Source organism: Sinocyclocheilus anshuiensis, unplaced genomic scaffold (assembly GCF_001515605.1).
Source record: "Sinocyclocheilus anshuiensis isolate Anshui unplaced genomic scaffold, SAMN03320099.WGS_v1.1 scaffold527, whole genome shotgun sequence".
Taxonomy (NCBI): domain Eukaryota; kingdom Metazoa; phylum Chordata; class Actinopteri; order Cypriniformes; family Cyprinidae; genus Sinocyclocheilus; species Sinocyclocheilus anshuiensis.
In genome coordinates this window covers 137,867-142,557 of record NW_015548227.1, presented here as the reverse complement: position 1 = coordinate 142,557, position 4,691 = coordinate 137,867, and the positions used below count along the sequence as shown (strand labels likewise).

The following is a 4,691-nucleotide window of genomic DNA, read 5'->3' as shown; positions in this document are numbered from 1 at the left end:
AAAATCACTGTCTTTAAACTTAACCTTATTTCAGCTTCATCAACTTCACCTTCACCAAACTGCAACATGTTTTGTCATGGTTTGCCTTTAAAATCTTTTAAATCCAGATCGGTGTTCCTTATATGTATCCAACCCTACTGTGATGTTATTGTTTAAACATTTCAAGCAGGTGTTCCTTCAAGCCTAGTTAAGTGACCCTTTCTGCTCCAAAGGTGCATGATGGCCTGACTTTATAAGGCACTTCCTATGTGTGCGTATGATGACATCATATCAACAGTGGAGTGGTTGAATGTCTATATGTGTGTGTGTGTGTGTGTGTACAAGAAGCAAGAGTTGGGAGGGATCTGGCAACGGAGGAAAGTTCATGGCCGTGTTTCTATGAACACAAGGCAATCTGAGCTCAAATCAGTTCAGTTCTGTCTCCACACCTGATTGCAAAGTGAGGTACATTGAATGACACAGAAACAGACTTTTATTTAAGTGACAATGCATCCTGTAGGAAAGCCATTTCAGGTGGACAAAACTGATTTAGCTGGGTTAATGAATAGACAAATTGAATAACTTCTAATCCTTGTAAATGCATATATATGCATGCTGTCGCATGACAGTTACTATCACAATTACATACACATTTACACACAAACCCAGTGCACACTTACTGATTCATGCACGCATGTTCACCTTTGTGTGAATTGCCACTAGTACAATGTCAAAAATCAACATTTAGTTCACTCTCCTGCTGGCTACAACTGGCCTGCTAGAATGTGTGGAATGTAACTGAAATTATTAGGGGATTAAAGTGAGTCGGCTCATCCACGGCCAAATATCAGAAGATAAGCCTGTTGGGTTTGGGGGCCAAGGCCAGACACGGAGATTTGCAACACTGTAACACAAGCACATTTTGTTCCTGCTGCATTCCTGCCTCTCAGCTCTGTTTGTTTAGCTCTTTCAGGTTTTTTTTGTGTGGCATTGTGTTTGACCATAAGCTTCGTCCTAAGTGTGCAAGTTATAATGGTCTTATGGCATGGAGTGAGTGGCCAGATTTTATTTAACACTTTAAAAGTATTTGTTGAATTTATTAGTGGGTTCATACAGACTAAATCAGTGCAGCTCAATGAACAAAAAAAGTAAAACATTGTTAAAAATCACATTGTGGCGTAGACTATGTTTGTTATAATTCTAGCTTGTATTTAATGTAGTCTGAGTTGCATTTTCTTTCATTTCAAGTATTTTTCTTCATGGTTTTTCTGATTTCACTTTAACCCAGCTAACAGGGAACATTCTCAGAACTTTGGTTAGCATTCTGGCAAGCTTGTCCCAAAGTTATGAACAAACATTCTTTCAGTAATGTTAATAGATTATTCATTCAAAGTTATAATCAATAATGTTCTAAAAACATTAGCACAACATTGTTATTTATACATCATCAAACATTTTATAAATGTTACTATTTTCAGAATGTTCAGCTCAACAGTAACATTCCCATAATGGTTACAAAACAATATAATTGAATGTTCCCTTAACTAGAAAAATGTTCGATACAGCGCACGATAGTTTCATGCTTTTTTCATTTAATGGCGTGTTATGAATGACAAGAAGACAGGCAACAGAACACACAAACACATGAGTGCCATGCCTGCCTGCAATGAGGAGACTGAATCAAAAAAAGGAATATTAGTTGAATTAAAAAAAAAAACATTTAAAATTTGGATGTTTTGAACATTCAGAGAACATTCAAAATAACATTTTTTTTTGAGAATGAGGTCATGCCACTTGTCCGTTTTGGCCTCTCTAACTTCAGTAACAGATGAATTTGCACTAAAATGCAGCAGAATTTGATTGAACACAGACACTGACATCAACAACATAAGGCCAAAAATAATGTCTTTGGCATAAACCATCTTTGTCCTAGTTTGTATTTACTGTAGTCTGGATTGCAATATCTATAAGTAATTTTCTTTATGATTTTTTTTGTGGATGAGGGCAAGTCACTCAACTTGTCCATGTTGTATAAGTGGCAGATGAATTTGCATCAAAATACAAGTTCGATTGGACACACAGACTTTGACATCAACATTACATCATAATTATGCATGATTACATGATACATGGTTAAATGCATTTTATTATTTGCATTTAGCTTTCTGTTTTTACTGTCCACAACAGACCTGCGACCTGACAGAAATCTACTGAAAACATGCATAATCACTGGGATGAGATCTCTTCATCTCACATGCACATGGGCATCTGGATAAGACTGAATCAGAGGTATATTATATATGATGTACAGCAGCTGTTATCAACCTCTGCACAGATCATAATGAAGAGACATCACCCATATCCATCTAGCTTGCAGACAATATGGGCTCCATCTTGACAGGCTGGTAAATATAATGTAGCAGTAAAACATCACAGTGTTTGCTGTGCGTGCTTTCTTATCAGCGATGGAGACACCTTTTGTCTGTCTAACTGTTTGTGTGGATTCAGGGCTGTGGGCCCTTATTTTCTTCATTCTGTGCATTAACTGTCTCTCTTTGCACTTCTCATTGAGGTTCTTTAGCCTTGTATGGTCTTGTCTGTCTGTTCAAATACTTCTTGACTCTAAGGACTCTGGACTCTCATGCATGTCAGCAGTCTGTCTGGTTCCAGGTACCTAATGTTTGTTTGCTTTGATGTGTGCCTCAAAGCCACATTTTAAATACATTATGGTATATTTAATATTTCAAATGCACAGGTTTGTTTAAACCATGGCTCTGAAATAAGCCCCAAATAATTAGTTTGTTGCGTTTTTAATAATAGAAAGGAAAAGGGTGGATTTCAGTTTTAATAGCACTTCGCTTTTGGGAAAAATAACATTTCTATACAGGGAACACTGAAAAATTCACCAGATGTTCAGGCAAATAATCTGAATTCTAAAAGTATCACATTTCATCACTCATAAATCAGAAATTACTATCAACAGCCAGTAAAATAAAAATAAAAAAAGAATAAAATGTTGCATAAAATCAGACAAGTGATATATAAACAAACCACTCTGTAAAAACCTTCAGAATATAAATAGGAATGAAACTGTAAAGTTTGATGTATGAGGCTAATGGTCTAAATTCTAAAAGAAGCTGTGTATCCTTATAGAAATGCATTTTTGATAACTGTAGTCGAGTAGTGGATGTAAATTGAAAAAAAAAAAAATATGATGAAATATATAATATTTTATAAATATTTTTTTTGTGTGATTATTTTTATTTTTTATTCTAACAAAATGTTCCAATTCGTATCTGTTGTCTCTATGGAGGACAATTACAAATTGAAATGCATATTTCTTTGTATTTCTGTAAGGGCCTTACTTTCTTTCATGCCATTATGAGGGCATTTATCCTCATTACGTGTCATGGTTTCCTTTAAATATACTGAAATCAGCAGGTTTTGTGGGGTTTGAAGTTTAGAAAAATATGATCACTTTCATATAAAAACCATTACATCTAATAAATTCCCACATTCACAATGAAAACAGGTGTGTCCTTGTATGCTGTCTTATTTTTCCAAATCAAACTTCATATGCATTTTCATAGAAAACATGTAGAGAAAACAAATACATAACCAATGTTGGGGGTAACGCATTACAAGTAACGCAAGTTACGTAATCAGATTACTTTTTTCAAGTAACTAGTAAAGTAACGCATTACTTTTTAATTTACAAGAGAATATCTGAGTTACTTTTTCAAATAAGTAACGCAAGTTACTTTTTTCCCCTCCAATTTATTGATTGACAGCTCTCCTGTCCCCATGTTGAGAGAAATCAGATGTTACTTTAATTCTAAAATAAATATGAATATGCATTAATCTCACTCACAAAAAAAAACACAGATTCAGTATTCCTCAAAATGAATAAAAATGCTGCAACTCAGAATATGACGCAAACCTGCGATAATTAAATGTTAAACAACACAAATATCCTTTATGTATTTAATGCCATTCTATTAACCAATGTCTTTGCTTCTGACCTTGGATGATCCAGTTCAACCATAATAATACGGAAAAATTACTCTAGACAAACATTTGTGTGTCTTTTTTTATTGCTGAATTAAAATCAAACAAGCAACCCCTGTCCAGATTTAAAAAGTAATGCAAAAGTAACATAACGCATTACTTTCCATAAAAAGTAACTAAGTAATGTAATTTGTTACTTTTTTATGGAGTAACGCAATATTGTAATGCATTACTTTTAAAAGTAACTTTCCCCAACACTGTACATAACACACAGAGGGTAACAATAATGCAGAGACATTCACAGATAGCAGCAGTGTGCGCAATGTGTCTTTAAATTCCGTCTGGAAGGGGCGGGGTTTGCGTGTCCCTCTGCCTGCAGTGAAGCATTTAAAGCACCGCGCACACAGAAGACACGATTGTTAACGAACCTCTCGAACGCTGTAATGAACATGCTCTCGCATCTATAGAGCTAAACTGAAGCTTTCAAACGGGTCGAACAGGATCATTACGGCGTTATGAACTTTTAACGCCGGACACCTAGAATCTGTCAGGAGATTAAGGTGAATTTTATTGCGTTTATCGCATTGTCTGTGTTTGTGGTCTGTCTCTCTCTCTCTGTGTGTGTGTGTGCGCTGATGACGACAGTGACGTGTGTAAAGATATCATCAGATTCTGTGACAGGGCATCAGATAAGGAGCGTGTGT

The 4,691-nt window shown here is 35.4% G+C and overlaps 1 protein-coding gene across 1 annotated transcript in view; it reads left to right on the top strand.

Annotated features, from left to right (window-relative positions):
* Positions 1-4,389: 4,389 nt before the first annotated feature.
* The window catches only part of LOC107654423 (ERBB receptor feedback inhibitor 1-like), an 8,714-nt gene continuing 8,412 nt past the window's right edge, over positions 4,390-4,691 (top strand). Inside the window, exon 1 of the mRNA XM_016441468.1 lies at positions 4,390-4,547. The gene's annotated coding sequence lies outside the window, so the exon portion shown is untranslated. The remainder of the gene's footprint in view (positions 4,548-4,691) is intronic.